Genomic DNA, 19,773 nt, shown 5'->3' on the forward strand with positions numbered 1-19,773 from the left:
ATAAACAGAATCTTTGAGATGAATGTGTTGAAATCAGGAGCCACAACAAACCAAAATCTGGTAATATTATGATGAAACCTGCACTGTGCAAAAATGGGAAGAATATACAAAATAGGCACTATACAAGAGTCCAAGAGGCTTTAGGACTACTTAAGACTTGGGTTTGAACAAGATCAAGACCTTCTGTTTGATTTAACCCAGCTTTTTGATGCACGCCCAATCCCATAGAAAATTGGCATTTAACATTTATAAAGCTTAAGACTCATATATTGAATCACTCAGTATTGAAAGAGATTCAATCCTTCTGATAGAACTAAATCAATCTCCAGCCCCCGAGACTGAAGGACGTGTAAGAGCAGACGGTTGAGGACAAGCAAAAATTTCAAATTTAGCAGCACTTGAGTTTCTGTTTCAACCATATTGGGAAGGTAGTCAGATAGTCCTTGATCTAGTGCTAATGTTAAGAGACTGCCATGAAGAAGAAATGTGACCAAGCTATGTTGTGCATGCTACCTGGTATGTGTTTCAATATGAATCAAAGTGGTCTAGGCGTAGCAATTATTCCCCGTGTTTTAAATAGCAATGCTTTAAGTCTGGTATGCACATATGACCCTGACTCTACGGTTGCATACAACATGGATTGGATGTACATAGACTAAATTGGTCTTGTGTTCCCAGTGCATTAGATAAGGCCTAAGGGTATTCTGATCTCTGATGCATTCCATATGCATTAAATACATGCAGAAGGGTGAAGCACGATCTAGTCAAATTTTACTTGAATCAAATAGTAATAAGACAAGCCACGGTTCATTCCTAATAGAAACAATGGGCAATTTAAGCAAAGGGCAAAGCCATTTGCATGACAGATTCTACTTGGAATTCCAAAACAGTGTCCAGTATTCCAAACTTCTCAAATATGAGTGCAATGACATTGATCTAAGTTGCTAGCTCATCCGTAGGACTACCATTTTTTACAACAACAGAAATTCAATTTTACATTTGTATTGTAAAGCATGTCACTGGAAGCTATATCCCAACGTGTTCATATCTCTAGTGACTTGTGTGTGTGTGTATAACAGAAACTTCACAGATCATTAAATGATTTAAGAAAACCAATTGGCATCTAGTTAACCTTTGATCAAAACCCATCTGGCTCTGGGAAAGAAAATCAATCTAAGACCAGGCGATTCGGTAATAACAGAAGAGCAGGTTTCCAGCAATGTGTATTTTAGCATTGTAAAGTATAAAATGTTCTCAAGGTCTTGAGAACAGGGTTCAATAATACAAGAATGACATTCCCTGACCTTTTAAAACATTGAGGTTCAATTTATCTAGATTAATGCATTGAAGAAAATGCATCTAAAACCACGCAATCTGGTCATAACAAAAGCATACGATTCTCTGCATTGTCTATTTAGTATCATAAAATACAAAATATTTTTAGAAGATATGAAATTGAGTCTCAATAATACACAATTGACACCCACTGAATTTCAATTAAAATTCACTTGACCCAGATTGACACATCAAGAAAATCAATGTAAAACCAGGTATTTCAGAAATGCCCAGTTGTTATGTCTCCTTGCATTGTCTATGTTGGTATTTAAGACTTATCTTCAACACTAGAACCTGGAAATTTTGATTTCTGCGATTCCTAGTAGTAATAGGACTAGAAAATGGATATCAATAATACCTAATTTACTTTGATCAAAATCCACTTGACCCACGTTCATACATTCAAGAAAGCAATTCAAAACCAGGCAAGAAAGTAATAATAACAGGTGAGCGTCTCTCTGCATTGTATTATAGAGTTTACCTGTTTGGGGACTGTCTATCTAGTAATTGAATGTCATCGGATTAGGCTCTTGAACGGCACCATCAACCTTTAGCTCTTCCTTCTCCTCGTGCTAATAATAACGTTCCTTAGATGCACACCCATATCTCAGAGCTATACCAGTTTACCATAATTGTTAATGGAATACATTAGCATGAGCTAAACATGAAAGCCTAAATAGTTGCCATTCGTATACCCGGCTCAAGTCCTCCCACTCCAATGGTGATTCTGGGTTTAAGTAGGCATTAAGCCTTAGTTTTGTAGGCCTCGGGCAATTCAAAGTAAAAGTGTAACAAATCTCATGTGATCGGCATGCCCATGGCAGCAAGGCGTGACATGGATTTCAGGTGCACTGTACTTGTCATTATGATGTTCTTGTAAGGCTGAACGGGTCATGATATTGGAGTCGACGCCTCACGGATGGCCCATTTGCTTCTACCCCGCTCTAAACGTGTATCCCATTCTTAAATTTCTTAAATTTGAATTTTTACTTGCTTTCCGCGAGCACATCTTTTTTTCAAATTCAATACCGCTTTTTCTTCAGCTATAGTCTCCTAATGTTGAAATAAATTAATTTTTTAATATTTTAATATTTTCACAGTTATATAATTATTATAATAAATATAGTAAATGCTTCTTCATTTACCCAAATAAATTTACTAGCACTTGCACCTTTGAAGAAAGTGAGAGTTAAGTGGATAGATAAATAGATAGTGTTATATACATTAAATCATTTGTCCCTGGTTTGGAATTTGATGGTGTATTGCTTGTTTTAGTACTTCCCAACTATATACAACACATGGAAAATTTGTTAGATTGTATGAATAGGCTAATACGAAATCGTTAATAATATTATTATAGACATCTCAAGATTTTATTAATCATATACATAATTGATTTTATAATATGTATAATATATATATCATAAATCTATTTTATTTTATATTATATATATTTGTATAAATAAATTATTTTTATATTTTTATTTTTATAAGTTTCTATTTTGATTATTATTCATTTATAATATTTTAGAATCTTATTAAAATAGAGTAGAATAAAAAAAAATTAAAACTTAGTTTTAGTCATTTATAATATTAGTATATAATATTTTTATTATTATTATTTGTTATATATTATATTAATTTGAAGTTCTAAATTTAAAAACTTATTTATTTTATTTGAGATATTTTTAAAATATTACCAATTTAAAGCTACAAATTCATAAAGACTTTTTATATGTTACTAATTTATATTTACTATTTTCTAATTTATTAAATTTTTCAATTTAAAAAGATTTGTTAAACTTTTTTTAAACTAAAAAGTGACAATAAATTTTTTTCTAAAAACATAAAATGAAAGGTATTAAAATAAGTTACTTCTCATAAAGAAATCATATGATAGGTAGGGGTGGTCATCAAATTCCAGGCCTTGATTAGTCTAATTCAACTAATATATTCTTATATTATATATATAAGTTGATGAATAGTCTCTTTTTATTAAAATATTAATAAAGTTGCATATTCACAAAAAAATGGGTCAGGGGACACTAGATCACCTTGTGGAACTTCAAACGGCCAGAGGCCAAAAACTTAACTACTGGTCAAAAAAAACATATAAAGCGCTTAGGCTAGAAAACAAGCTACTAAACAAAACAGAGCATATGAAAAAGGCCATCATGATGCAAGAGCAATGCCAACTTAGGGAGGATTTCAATCATCAGAACCCAATACATTAGCAAGGTTAGTGGGTGGCTCAGGAGCAACCCACCCATTAGCAACATCGGTACAAGCTTTATCTCCCTTCAGCCTGGGAAGGGAAATTGCCAAGTCCAGCCGAGGGAAGGACCACTTCGGATCTGTGTTGGAGGAGGGCCATGCAGAATCAAGAGCAATGGGAGGAACCACCTGAGACCAGCCAGATGCCTACCTCCAAGGAGGCGAGACCAAGCGGTGACAACCACCAAAACTACCATTGGGAGAGCAGCACAGAGGTTGTGATATAGGGGTGTGAGCGTCAAGCACAAGAGTTGCGGTACGGTTGCCATCACCTACAAGGCGGTGTACAGTCTTCGAAGATGGTATCATGAGACACCATGGCCATCATACAAGGAGCATTCCCACAATGCATGAGAAGCTCATAAAGGTGGGCCACCTCAAGTGTCGGCCAGTCAATTTGAACTTCAATTTGCATCATTGCATTGTTACATATACAAGAATTAGTGTACATAGAGACATTTATATCAAGAAAGTTGTGAGAAAACAAGACAACATTTCAATCTTTCCAGAGAGTGAACAAAATCTCCATTCTAAAAGCATGCTAGATCTGGGAATATTTAAAGGGGAGCCTAGGTGAATCCCCGAGAACAAACATATGCTAAGAAAAGGCTTATGGGTGGAAAAACTTGAAGAAGTCATGAATCCAAAGCCAGTATTGTTGGGCACGTTTGCAAAACCATAAAAGATGCAAAAAGTTTTATGGTTGCCCACAAAAGGGACATCTAGGGTCAAGAACAACTAAATGCTTGAGTCAAGGGTCCAAAGGAAACCCCTAAAAGAGGATGCACCAAGAAAAGTATGCAATTTTTGGTTCAGTGATAACTTTCCAAATAGTGGTAAACTTAAGACTCCAAGACTTCTAAGAGGATTGCAAATGCCAGCGCTAGTTGAGCACATCAACCATAGGTAGGTGGAGAACTAGCCATGGATAACCCAACTTTGGTTTATAGTTGGTCATAGGAGTGGCAAGATACCACTTCCAATCCTTCCATCGAGGTCTAGATGATTGAATGCCAAGCTTGTGCAGCATATGGGGAGGCACTGCAAAAACTAAAAGATCAAACGTTTGCCAATCTAGATGGGAAAGCTGAAACTACACCTGCACGTCCTCCCATGAGCAAAGGCTCGTGGTGACTCTATAAAATAAGTCCTTTGGGGTCCTGATGTCATATTTTAAAAAATGCAAAGCATTGGCTCCTTGCACTTTAGCCAAGGGCACCCTTGAATGGAAAATAAGGGGGACCACCACAAACTATGTTGGTTCATGGAGAGCTCATCTCTAAACCCATCTCCAACCCAACGGAGCCACGGCTTGACAACTTCCCAAGCTTTCCAAATGCTCTTAACCATAAAGGTACCCTGGATTTGCATAGGTTCAAAAGTGATTAGAAGGGTTTGAAAGCCAATCCCCTTCTAGGCAAGCCTATTAATCGAGAAGCCTGAAGAAATATAATGTCACAAAAGAATTTTCCATGTCTTATTGCTAGTGAGAACCTGAATGACCCACTTGGCATAAAGAGCAATGCTCTGCTTTTTAGTAGAAAGTAGCCCTAACACACTAGAATCTTTAGGAAAATAGAAAAATTCCCACGCTACCTAGTGGAAATCATAGTGAGAAGTGTCTGAAGTCCAAAGAAAAATCATGCAACTAACATTGAAGCTTGAGATAAGAGGCCTTCAAAGGAGCCCAACAAGAGGAATAGTACACATGTATAGCAACCAACACCTTAGAGAAAATCTAAAATTTACCAACTAAGGAGAGTGGTTTAGTGATCCAATATTCCAATTTCTTCTCAATCCTGGCCAAGACTGCATTCCAAAGCTCCATAGAGGAAGCTTGAAAGGCAAAGGGGATGCCAAGAAAGAAAAAAAATTCTCCATGTTGCACATATTCCCATTGCTAGTGAGGGGGCCAGGTAGGAAGGAATGTCAGTAGTAGAGAGTCTTATGTCATTGAATGGATGTGTTAGAGGCTAAGTAGAAGGTGTCCAAGCATTGCAAGGCGTTGGAATCATATCCACAAAGTGGTCATTGACCAGTTGGTTAGAAGAATCAGGAAGAATAATGCCACACACCCAACCCACTGAAATGGCATTGGCAAGCAAGTAGCCAAACCCTTTTGCAACTAGAAAATAGAGAGAGGGTGCAAGAGGGCACCCTTGGCAAATAGACCTGAAGAGCCCAAATGCCTCAGATTTTTGCCCGTGATGCATGTAGAGGCATCTCCAAAGAGAATTTGCACAAACTGTAAGAAAATAGGACCAAACCCCAAAGCTTGCAACATGGCCAGAATGAAGGGTCATTCAATTTGACCATAAGCTTTGGCAAAATCAATCTTGAGGAATGAGGCTTGTTGTTCGGATCGACGAGCTCACTCCATACCTTCCTAGATTGTGATGACAATATCCAGAATATACCTAGATTTAATAAATCCAATTTTTCAGGGTGCATAGTCTACGACAAGAGATGTTGAATCTCGAGGGAGAGTACCTTGGCAATGATCTTATAAGAGACATTCAAAAGCATGATGGGCCCCTACTTGCAGATATATTCTGGATCACCAACTTTAGGTATGAATTTAATGTTTCCTTTGTTAATTATGCTCCCTAAGGACTATGGAAGAAAAGATTCAAGATAAATGTTATGCAAATCAAGACCAATTTCTTCCCAAAATGATTTATAAAATTCACTAGGGAAGCCATCACATCTAGGGGATTTATCATCTTCCATTGAAAAAATTGCCTCTTTAAGATCAGCAAGCATAAGCTTCTACTCACAAAAGGCATACTTATTTGGTACAAGTTTGTTTTGAGTAACAGAAATGCAAGACTGTAAGGCTTGCTCTTGCACAACAAAAGTACTCTATGTAGTGAAAACTTTCTCATAATGGCGCACAAAAGCCTAGAGAATATCACAAAGCTCACACAAAGTTTGTTGATCTTCCTTGATTCTCTTTATGCCAACATCAGATTGATGAGCTCGAAGAGTCTAAAAAAAACACTTTGGAAGCTTGATCACCAACTTCCAACCAGTGGAAACAAGCCTTGATCTGAGCTCGTCAAGCAACATAGCTATCTGCAACTTGCTTTTGGTGATGGAGGTGGGCAAGTTAGGTTTGCAAATCCATATCAAAGGGATTCATGGCATGGGCTTTAAAGGTTGTAAGAAGATCTTTAGTAGTGGCCTCATAAGATCTCTAGCAGTACTTAGCCAATTGTCTCCCACAAATGTGAAGAAATCTTGTAGTGTAAGTGATGGCATCATTCCAACATTGAATCCACCCAACATGAGTGGAAATTTATAAAATTAAAATGAGAAGCTTTAATAAATTGAAAGTGTAAGTATTTTTAAGTCACTTAGAATCCACCTTTGTTAGGGTATCTTATAAATTTTAAATCTCTTTATTTAAACAATTTTATTGATAAAATATTTTTTAAAAATATTAATTTTCAAAAAGTGAACGAAGTTTCCCCTTACACTTATTAGAGAGATAATAAAACTATCATAGTATCCCTCCATCCCTCCAGATAACAACTATTTGTTATTTTTGTCTTCATTTTTTATATGTCTTAAGATGTGTTCACATTTCCTTTTATTGTTCTTATTTTCCTTGAATATGTTAAAATGTCATAATTTATTACAATTAATTTAAGACTTTTAATACCATTTTATTATTTACCATTATTTTCAATATTTTGAGAACTTATTATTATTATATTTTCTCTCTACTAGATATTGTCGACACCTAAAACTATCACTTTCTCATTTGTACATCATTTGTGTTTCTTTCCTTCTTATATAATTTTTTTTTCCTTAAATTTGAATGTGAAGATAACTATTAGGTCATTGATTTCCTATCTATTTATATTACAATAACTTCATTTTCGTTGAGGACAAAACAATTATTCTTCCCTACTCATCATTGTGCAAAACATATAATGTCAAATTAAAGTATAGAAGCATTTGTCCACTGCCATTTTAAATCCCTACTTAAAAGTAAAAACTTTTGTTTTATATTACAACATTTTATTGTAAAGGAAAAAAAAAAAAAAAAACTCATTTTTGAAAAAAACACTTAAAATGATTATGTGAAATATGAAGAAAATAAAAAATAACCTACATAGGATGTTATAGAATAATAATAATTGTGTCAATAAAATGATAAGATATAATGTCTTTGGCATGTTCCGAGATTTGTGAACAGTTTCCAGAATATAACATTTGTCATTCCAAGAAACTTAATTACATATAAGTAAACAACTATAATAATTATACTATCACATTTTTAAGATATTAAAGCCATTTGACAACACTTGATTTTTAGGTGAAGCTTGCATGTATGCACATATTTTCTTTCAACCCGTTTGGCAACGGGAATATGAGTGGAACACGCGTATGTAAATTCTTAAATTTTTTAAATTTTTTTTGGGGACACCAAATCAAAATTGGGAATAGGAATACGTATTCCAATTTTAGTCAAAAAATAAGCATTTGGTATTCCATTATATGTATTCCTATTCCAATTTTATTTTCTTAAAAAACATAATATTTTTAGGTTCATGCTCGAGTTTTCATGCATTATTTTGGCCTTTGTCATTTCCTTTTACATCAAGCCAAGGAATTTTTCATGCACTTTTTCTCTGAGCCATGCTGACCCTTTCTTGCAACGTGTCATAGTGATATTCATTTGCAATCAGCTTGTATTTCCATGACGATCAGAGAGTCAATCCCACAACTGCGCCCTACCAAATAAAAATCACATATTTTCAAAATATACTGCAAAAAACCTACGAATTCGCCAAGAGGACAAAGTATTTCTTTGCGCAACTAAAATTTGTCCTCATATTTCTTCATGAAAGCCCCACAATCATAGAAAGTGATGTTGGACACAGATTCGGGAGCATCGTCAAATTTCTCAGATCAAAAATTTCAATTTTGTCTAACCAAACAAAGAATAGGAATACTTATTCTCATTTTCTATTCTAGAATAACAATTCCAAAATACGTATTCTTATTCTCGCAACCAAACAGACCCTTAATACACTTTAAAGTTCTAAGTTTTAGGATGTATTTGATATTTCACACATCATTTCAACAATCTCTATACAAAGAAATATGGTGTGTTAACTATCTAAAGCTAGAAATGGGACATGTGTATGTTGCATACTTGTGTAGGTGCATAAGGTGCAAAACTATACACCATGAAAGTGCAATAAAGTATTCATGCCATGGGTGAAGGTGCACATGTTGTACAGGTGCATAGGGTGCACATCGAGTGTCATGTTAATGATCTTGACTCTAGATTGACTATATTTTAGAAATTAAACAAAAAAAAGATAGATATTTAGAATCTAATGACCAGCGAATAACTATTACTTTCTTTTCTTCAATAGGTATGCAAAAAAATTAGATTTAGTAGGAAATCATTGTATTTCAACATTTGTAAGGTTCATAAAAACAAAAATCATGAGTTCCTAACTTGTTGTTTTTCGACCCACGATGCACCTCAAAGAATTTGAAGAAATTCCAATTTGAGATTTATCAACACTAACAACTAAGAATAAAACAAATATGAGTGTCTCTAACAATTCATAACATGAAGTAAATTAAAGAAGTGTGATTGAAGTTGCATCGGAAACTAGACTTAATACTAACACTTGCACCTTTAAAGGGTGCAAGAGTTAATTCGATAGTCTTATATACTTTTTCATGATGTCTTGAATATTTATTTATAAACTCTCCTTGTCTCTTATATCTCTTATATTTCATGCATCTTTATATCTCTCCCATTCATGCATCTTTATATCTCTCTTATTCACACATATGGATACTCCTTTCTCCCTCCCTATCTCTATTTTATCATACCCCTCTTTATCATTATATATATATATATATATATATATCTTATTTCTCTTCTTTCCATTTTCTTTATATATTTCTCTTACACATGTACACTCTTTTTTCCATCATTGCCTCTATCTTATCTTACCCCTCTCTATATCATTCACCTTGCACTATCTATATTCTATTTTCTCTATTTATCTCCCTTCCACTTCCTTCTTCTTTTCCTTTGCCTTCATATTTATCTCCCTCATGCATACACACTCTCCCTCACTATTTTCCCTATTATCTTTTACTAGTACCAATCTTTTCACCTCTCTATCTCTCTTCTCTCATCATATTATTCATCTTAAGGCCCCACCTTACATCTCTCCCCTTAACCCTCCCTATATCTCCCTACATTTTAAATAATGTTTTAATATTTTATATTATAAATATTGTAATATACTAAATTATAATATTTTTATTACATAGTTTTTAAAATTCATTTATAATAATATTTTTAAATAGACTTTTTTTATATATTTATATATTAGAACAAAAGTTAAGAACACTATTTCTTCCAAGTCAACAAGGTGTAAAGTGTAAGACTAACACAAAATTTTATTAGCTTCCAGTATATATTATGTAATTTATGAGATGACAAAATTTTAAAAATATATTACCTTACTTGGGTAATACAAAACTATTGAAATAAAATATTAAAAAGAATTAATAATATATCAAATTTGATCAAATATTTTATATTATTTTACAATAATTTCAATTTTTTAATTCTTATAGATAATTAATAAAATCTATTATATGTGTTAGAGTAATTATTTGTTCACACTTATTAATCCATTGGGTTTTCTCCTTTGTCTCCGATTTATAGAGATTTCCTTGTTTTAGGTTCTTGATCAGGCCTTGTCATCGGGACCCATTTTCCTGCTTTCATAGTTGTGCTAGGTTAGCTTACCTCCCGAGCTTCGCTTAATCGGGGGTGTTAGAGTAATTATTTGTTCACACTTATTACTTAAATTTCTTTGATTTAATTAATTAAGTTGTTTATTACTCTAGTTTACTTACTCTAGTTTACTTAAGCTATCTCTTAGGTGCATATAATTAATATTTTATATTAATTATAATGCGCAACCTAGCTTTTTTTCCTTTTTAGGGTTTCGTTCACCTTTAAGGTTGAACTCTTGTAATTATTTTTTTTTACATCTTGGAATACAATTTTTTCTCACTCCACTGAGATTTCCAAGCTTTGCTTTTTCCTCTTTAGTTTCTTTCCAGCAACAGGTTATTTTGCATGCACGTATTCTTGGCGAACTATGAAATTGGTTTTTTCAACTTCTATAATATATATTATAAATATTCTAGTCTTATTTTTTGGTGATTAAAAACTTAAAAAAAGGCTCATTCATGGGCTTGTTGGGGTTAATCCAACTTCAAAGAGGGCAAAGGCATTATGGACACCTCTAGAGGATGGTTGGATTAAAATTAACTTTGACTGGGCGGCCAAGGGAAACACAGGTGTTTCAGGGTGTGGGTGCATGGCAAGAGACCATAAGGGCAACTTACTCATGTTTGCAGCCAAACGCTTGTAGAATGGAACAAATATTACTTCAGAGTGTTCTGCAGCTAGGGAGGCTTTGGGCTTAGGAGCAAAAATTGGTTGTAAACGAATACATCTGGAAGGTGACTCAGAGATCATCATAAATGTCATTAAGAGAGGTAAGATGGAGGCATGGCACCTCGATCAAAGTATACAACAAATTAAGGAATTGCTTCTAGATTTTGATGGTTTTAAGGTTTCACATTCATTTCGGGAAGTGAACAGAGTGGTGGATTTGCTAGCCAATTTAGGTGCCAATTCAGCATTGGGTCCACAATATGAAATCTTTGAGGACTTTCGTCACCTTGGATTTGAATAAAGAGAGCACTATTTTTCGGCCATTAGACACAATAATTCACTCATGATAATTAAAACTGGAGGTTTTAAGGGAAAGGCATCATGAGTCTAACTTCCAATGATAGAAATCATTCCACGATAAGCAGAGATTTCCAAGCTATCAATGTATCCCTTGCGCAATGTAGTGTTGGTTTGCTTTGGTGTTGACAATTAGCTAATTAAGATATGTAATTATTGTCATTTATGGCAACACATGATGTACATGCTTACAGGAAACCTTGGAAATAAAGATACTTAGCTTTTGGTACTCAAAAAATTGTCTAAGTATGAATTTGGTATGCAGTAGTGTATTATTTTGTATGTAACTTGTTACTAATGTTGTATTATGACTAGCGAAGTCAAATGGATATTGATGCAGGAGCATCCAAAGGTATAAGGGCAATCCTGTGTCACCTAAAAAAAAAAAAAAGTACTTAGACTTAGTTTCTGTTTCATGTCTTTACATTTTTGGATACCCATTTGGGTCAAATAAAGGTTCCAATTCTCACAGTTCCACTATCAGTGTGTTTGAAAATCTCAAAAAAATAGGAGCATGCAATTTGGCCATCATTTTGGTGACCTAGAAGGTGTGAATTGGCCAGATGAATGTAATTGTGATTTAGAGCATTCCAGAAAAAGAATCAAGTCAAAAGGCCCCACGGTTTGAAAGTTATTGCAGTTTTTCGAGTTTTGGACACCTCCTAAGAATGCTTCAAAGTCAGGTTTGGGGCATTAAATGACCTCGAAAAGGATCAAAAAATGGGGGATGAGCAAAGCTTGTCCATAGGGCTATAGAGCGCTTCGAGAGCTTTTCGAAAATGTAAACGGTTCGTCAATCGGAGCTACGGTTCAAAAGTTATGCCTCCCGAAAGTTTGGCTACCGTTTCTGGATTCTTCTAGATTTGCACCGACTTCTAACGCAGATTTTGGAACCTTCTATTTTGTTGGTGGATGCCTACTAGCACTTTCTCGAATGTACTCCTAGTCCTTAACCCTCCAGGGTCTATTTAAGGAGATTTCTGGCATTGTAAAAGGCAGTTCGGAGTGGAGTTTGAGAGGAGGTGCTAAAAGGAGAAATATTCTCCAGATTTATGCTATTGTAAGCCCTTAGGGAATGTTCTGAAGTTTATTTTCTCTGTACTATTTGTACTAGCTTATTTTCTCAGTTAATATAATTTCCCTTTTCTGTTGTGTCCACTCTGTTTTTGGGTTGTGTCCCCATCAGATATTGTATACATCTTGATGCTGACGTGTATAACCTCATAAGTCTGTACGGACTGTACATAATAGAGATATTTGTGTTTCACCAACAAAATAGGATAACACAATTAAATGAAAGGAATTATTTTGTTTACAAAAAAATTACTTGACCAATTAGGGTTGACATCCTAGATGTTTACTCTAAGTTGGAAAAGTGTATTATGGTCTTAGCTGACCTAGCATCAATTTGTGTAAAGGCATGGTATTTATGCAAATGACATCTTGTGAACTAAAATGTGCAAGTGTGAAAAGTGGAATAGTTGTGTTGAGCAATTATATGAGAACTTTTGTGAAAGCGATATATGTGAAGTTTTGTAAAGTTATTTTTTGTGATCCAAGATTGAGCTGAAGATCAAAAATCAGTCAAGAAAGAAGTTGCAATACCTACATTCTAGAAGTCTGATTACTTGTTTGGGCAATGAGCTCTTCTTGTAATTGGAAGCGCATGTTTGGGTAGTGGGCTCATCTTGCATCTACTATACCACAACTCCTAACAGGGTTGGGATCTCCTAACAAGGATTTAAAGTCTCCTAATAGGGACCCTCTATATTGAATTTTTCTGATTGACTCCTAACAGGGTCCATCATCTAACAAGGAACTTATATATCAGTATATTATCCAGTGGGTATCATCTCCAAAGGGTTTTCCCTTGGCCAGGGTTTCCTTAGTTAACAAAATATGGTGTTATGAGTTATCTTTGTGCACGGCTAGTGTTACTGTTTAGCATTACTTTATTACTTTGTTATGTATGGTTAAAAGTAATAAATAATATCCAATTGACAACTAAATTTTGTAGATTACTGATTCACCACACCCCCCCCCCCCCCCCCCCCTCTCAGTAATTCATATTTCTAACAATTGGTATCAGAGCACAATTACTCAGAAGAGGCTTAACAACTTGAGTAAGATCCCTATGGATATGGAACAATTGATGAAGAACCTTGAAGATTCACTTGAATAAATTGATCTCCTTACTGAAGAAAGAGATAAGTTGAAGGACAAATATGAAGACTCCAAAGTATACATTGGACAATTGAAGGAAACGATTGAACATCTCAAATCCAAGCCTAAATCTACTAAATCTGAAACTAGTGATGATGATTATTCAAAACTGAAGACATAGTACAAGATCTTGAAGCATGAATTGAAGATTACGAATTTGAAGTTAGCTTTGAGGAGTGATCCTAGAAAAGTTGAAAATGATTTGAAAACTAAGAATATAGATCTTAGAGCAAGTCTGGCAAAGAAGACATTTGAACTTGAAACATTGAAAGAAGATCATGAAGAACTTCATAAATACAATACTATTGTGAAAGATGAAATAACTTAGTGCAAGCAACAACTTGAGAAACTTTACTCTAGCAGAGAAAAGATTAATGATTCAATGTCAATACAAAGACCTACTTATGATAAAACTAGTCTTGGTTATCTATTTAACATGTTTGCAAAGAAACCTAAGATTATATCAAATCTGAAAGAAAAAGATAAATTTGATGATAAGATTGAATCCAATCAATCTTCTGATAAACCTAAAGAAGTCGGACAAGATAAGGAAGTTGAGGTATTAGATGAACCAAAGCAAATGGAATCTCCTAAGGAAACCAGGTATGAAATTAGAGGTAAGTTTTTTTCATGTAATAAAATAGGTCATATGAAAAGAGATTGTACAAATAAGTCATTTAATCATGTTAAAGACTTTTATTATCATAATTGTCATGGTATTGGTCATAAAGCAATTGATTGTAGGAAACCTAAATATAATAATTAGAGAACAAATAGTAGAATGTCTGGAAATACTAACCCTATAGATAGAAGAAGATCCAATAAAAGGACATCGAGAGAAGGAAGACCTTATGAAGAAAGAAGACAAATCGTTGTTATAACTGTAACAAAATTGGACACATTCAGAATTGTCATGCACTTGATGATCAACAGAATCCTAGAAGTAGAAAATTGTATTAGCATAAATGTTGATGCTATGGGAGAGCATTGTAGAACATTGTTATGATGTATTTATAACTATGTTTGTCATTGATAATATAGTAATAAGTTTGTAAAAGATTGGCAGAGCAATAGACTATGATTTCTACATTGAGGACATTATATTACTTATCTGCTTATGCACAATTACCAACACATACTACATTGTGTATTTGCTACATGGTCAAGTGCACAAAACCTGAATCAACAGTATTAGGAAAGCAGAAAATAGAGTATTAGGAAAGCAGTTCCTATTACATGATTGCTAAAGCTCGTTACAATTGCAGTGAAGGGTTACATAGTGAAATGGAGATAGCTTATTGATCGTGGATGATGTCATAAAGTGCACATGTACGAAAGTCACACATGTGAAAGTTTGTGTATAAATATGAGCCGACAACATTAAAATTAAATGTGTATTTCATTTAATTAACATATGATAATGAAACATGAGGCTGAATCAAGGACTTATTAATTAAGTGTGGTATAAAGGAAAGATGTTTTCTATATTTTAGAGATATGGAAACGAAGAAGACTTGTGAATTACTAAGCAACAGAGAAGAGTGACATGCTAATGTGTGTAAGTGACCTTAAGGGTTACTATTACTAATCACAGAGTTCCAGATCTAATTGCATGATCTGAAGGTGAAGAAGTCCGACGTACTAGACAAAGGAAGAAGAAGAAGTCTGTTACACATCTATTATTTTGAAAAGAATAGTAATAAGGTCAATTGGACAGTGGGTTCATTGATATGATCCTGAAGTTGTTTGGACAATCAGTTTAGTTGCCTTTCACAACTCCTAACAGCGTTGGCACGACTCCTAATAAAGTTGGAATCTCCTAATAGGGATTCAAGGTCTCCTAACAGGGACTCTTTGTACTAAATGTTGTAATAGACTCCTAATAGGGTCTAGCCTCTAACAAGGAATATTCATATTGGTACATCATTTTGTGGGCATCATTCTCGCTAAGGTTTTCCCTTTGATCAAGGGTTTCCCTAGTCAACATATCTGGTGTAATTTTGTATGAGAGTCTCTTTATGGTTATTACATTGGTTGATTGATCAAGATTGTTTAAAGAGGATACTTGTTTTAATTGTCACATAACTGATTCACACCCCCCCACCATTATATTGGTGGACTATCATTTCTAACAATTGGTATTAGAGCCTCAAGTCCTTGAAGAAAATTTTTAACAACTCTAGGAGATCCATGGAAAAAATTTTCTAAAAGGAAAGTCCAAGATTTGATGGCACAAACTACAACATCTAGAAGGATAAAATGAAGAATCATATTTTATACATCGGTCCACGATATTGGCTTGTAACCAAGGCATCTAAAAGCATTGTAGAAGAAGACAATCTTGAAAGTTATACCAAGGAACATAGAGAAGTATTTATGTGCAACATAAGGGCAAGAGAAGCAATATTGTCAACTCTACCTGAAAGTGAGTATAGCCAGGTAAAACAACTCAAAACATCTCATGAAATTTGTAAAACCTTAGAAGCTAATTATGAGGGTGATACACATGCAAAAAAAGTTAGATTACAAAATCTATATTTTGCATTCCAAGATGCTAAGATGATGGAAGATGAATTTGTAAGAAGCTATATTGGCAAAATATCTAAGATTGTTGTAGGAATCACATCACTTGGTGGAAAGAAATCTGATGATGAAGTAATATGGAACATCTTGAAAAGTCTAACACCACCTTTCAAGACAATAGCATAGATGATTCGGGTAATGTTACCTTGTACCACTAATTTCAACAAAAAAAAATTGCTTGGTAGATTGGAAGCTAAAGAATTTGATCTGAAACAATCTGGAGAGTTAACAAAAGTTGAGACAACATTTAGTGCATTTAACATTAAAGCTAGTCTAGCAAGGAACACAAAAGCACAAGGAGACATTGCTAGCAGTAGCAAGTCTATTGAGGAAAAGATCCAAGAAGGAGTGGCTCTTCTTATGGAAAGAGAAAAAGATGGTAAGAATATCTTTAAATGTTGGACATGTAATGAATATGGTCATTATGCATCTAAGTGTCCCAAAAGAGAAAGAAAGTATAAGGGAAGATTCAAATCTACAAAACCCAGAAGTTGTTTATATGCTAATGAAGAAGAAGAGAAAGAAGAATCTAATCAAAACAAAAGTGAAGATGAATTAGGATTCAAAGCTATAAAGGAAGATGATCTTTCACAGAAATCAGAGAAGAAAGCGTGTTAATCTCACAAGTTGAAATGAAAGATTGGATCATTGATAGTGGTTGTTCGCATCACATGACTAGTGATATGAGCAAATTCATCAAATTTAGAAGCCATGATGGAGGAATTGTCAAAGTAGGGAACAATGTAGCTTACCACATTACAGGAATTGGATCTATCACACTAGATGGTAAAACAAATACTAATGATGTTTATTTTGTTGATAGACTGAAACATAATTTGTTAAGTGTTGGACAACTTATGAAACAAGGTTACCAATTGCAATTTGGTAATGACACATGTATTATCAAGAACAAGGCAGGAAAATTACTTAGTACTAACACAAGAACTAGAGGTAATGTATTTCAGCTAAACATACTCAAGGAAGAAAGTCTTGCATTTGACAAAAGAAAATTCAACACACGAGTTATGGAAATTATTGGTGAATTATCAGATTTGTGTAAAGAATAGAATATTAAATTTACAGATCCAAAATCCTTCTGCTGCATACAAGGAAACAACAACACAAGCCAAGATAGATCCAGAATAGAAGGTGATATAGAGATAAAAGAAGGTATTGATTTGTTTACAAGGAGAGAACCTGAAGGTATGAAGTTTCTTATTTGTTGGACATGTAAAGAGTTTGATCATTTTTCAAATAAATGTCTTAAGAGATTGAGAAAAGAAAGAACGAGTTTTCTTTCTAATAAAGATGAAGAATTCCTAAGTGATAGTGATAAAATTAAGAAAAAGAAAGTAGTAGAAGAGACAACTCTGGTAACTATTGTTGATCTAGAGGCTAACCACGAAGATATGAAAGCCATCATTAACAATTACTTGTAGAATAATGTGCAAATAGAAGAAGTAAGAGAAGAATAGAGCATAGTACCTGAAATAAGAGTTGAAGCAACAACTCCTACCCCAAATAAGAATGTAATGAGAAATAATCTTGCTAATTAGATAATAGGAAGTAAAGAAAAAGGAGTAATGACAAGAAGTAAAATCAATGAAGAATTATGCCTAACATCTCAAGTAGAACCAAAAAGTGCAGATGAAGCAATCAAGGATGATCATTGGATGAAAGAAATGGAAGAAGAACTTCAATAGATAATAAAAAATGACACATGGGAATTGGTTCCTAGACCCCAAGGACAAAAATTTGATTGGTACAAAAAGGGTATTCAGAAATAAAATGAATGAAAAAGGAGAAGTAATAAGAAACAAAGCAAGACTAGTATGCAAAGGTTACTCTTAGCAAGAAGGAATTTACTATGAGGAAATATATGCACCTGTAGCAAGAATGGAAGCAGTCAGAATGTCCCTGGCATATGCAACCAATAAAAATTTCAAAGTATATCAGATGGATGTTAAGTCAACATTCTTGAATGGAGAACTTGAAGAAGAAGTCTATATTGAACAGCCATAAGGATTTCCTTTGACAAAAGAGAAGGACATAGTTTGCAGATTAAAGAAAGCCTTGTATGGATTAAAAAAAGCACCTAGAACCTGGTATGCAAGGTTAGATAAATACTTAGAAAAGCTTGGATTTGCTAAAGGAACAATAGATAGTAACTTGTACTTGAAAGAAATAGAAGATGGTTTGCTGATAATTATTGTATTTGTTGATGATATCATTTTTGGAGGAAATGATGAAGCCAATAACAAATTCTTAGAAGATATGAAGAATGAGTTTGAGATTAGTATGATAGGGGAAATGAAATTTTTCTTAAGATTGCAAATTGTTCAAAGCAAAGAAGGAATATTTATTTCTCAAACAAAGTATTTAAAATATTTGCTAAACAGATTTGGTCTAGAGAACTATAAACCTGTTGGAACCCCTATGGTAACTGGTCACGAATTATTAAGCAAGGATGAAACACCTACTATTGAACAAAAGAAGTACAAATCTACAATTAGAGGATTGCAATATCTAACTCATAGTAGACCTGATATAACAAATGTGGTTGGAATTGTGGCAAGATTTCAGGTTGATCCTAAAGAATATCACTATGCAATAGTAAAAAGGATATTTAGATATCTAAAAGGGACATCTGATTATGGCATTTGGTAAGACAAAAGTAATGAATTTACTCTTTGCACTTATATTGATGTTGATTGGATTGGAGATAGGGATGATACAAAAAGCACCAATGGAGGAGCATTCTTTCTTGGTGGAAGATTGGTTTCTTGGCTCAACAAGAAGCAAGATTGCACCTCACAAAGCACTGTAGAGGTAGAATATATTACAGCAATGAACAACTATAATCAAGTCATATGGATGAAGTAGATGATGAACGATATTGGAATTACATTCAAAGAACTTGTTATCATTTAGTATGATAATACAAGCATAGTTAACATGTCTAAGAATCCTATTGTGCATTCTAAGACTAAGCACATTTATGTAAAGTATCATGTGTTGAAAGAGAAAGTTGCAAAGAAAGAAATCAAACTGGAGTACATTAACACTAAGGAACATATTACAGACATTTTCACAAAGGCCTTACCAAAGGATATGTTTGAGTACCTAAGAGGTATGCTTGGGGTTATGCCCCTACCTATTTCAGAATAAAAGATGCAAAAGTGCATTAGTCCAGGGTACATAGCATCATTGTTAGACTGGACTAAATGTTGATGCTTTCTCAATGGGGGAGTGTCTGTAGTGAATAGAGTCATCAAAGGACTCTTGGTAATTGCTAATTGGTATACAACAGTTTCTTTAGACACTTGAGTTGTTTATGGATTTATATACAAAATTGTAAAGCAATAGACAAGCTTGTGGTCATGCTGATTAGATGTTCAAGAAAATTGAACCATTTCTATACTATCTTTGACATTGATGTCAATGGGGGAGAAGTATGGCATAAAAAACATTGTACTATGGGGGAGAAGTGTTGCAATAAAATATTTGCATGAAGCAAGATTTGATTGATGAAGAGACTTGTT

The 19,773-nt window shown here is 34.0% G+C and overlaps 1 protein-coding gene across 1 annotated transcript in view; it reads right to left on the reverse strand.

Annotated features, from left to right (window-relative positions):
* LOC149570713 (uncharacterized) overlaps positions 1 to 2,205 on the reverse strand; it is a 41,559-nt gene extending 39,354 nt beyond the window's left edge. Inside the window, exon 1 of the mRNA XM_089823245.1 lies at positions 1,817 to 2,205. The gene's annotated coding sequence lies outside the window, so the exon portion shown is untranslated. The remainder of the gene's footprint in view (positions 1 to 1,816) is intronic.
* Between the last annotated feature and the right edge of the window lie 17,568 nt (positions 2,206 to 19,773).

Source organism: Cupressus sempervirens, chromosome 3 (genome assembly GCF_028749045.1).
Source record: "Cupressus sempervirens isolate cs-2001-9-10 chromosome 3, ASM2874904v1, whole genome shotgun sequence".
NCBI lineage: Eukaryota > Viridiplantae > Streptophyta > Pinopsida > Cupressales > Cupressaceae > Cupressus > Cupressus sempervirens.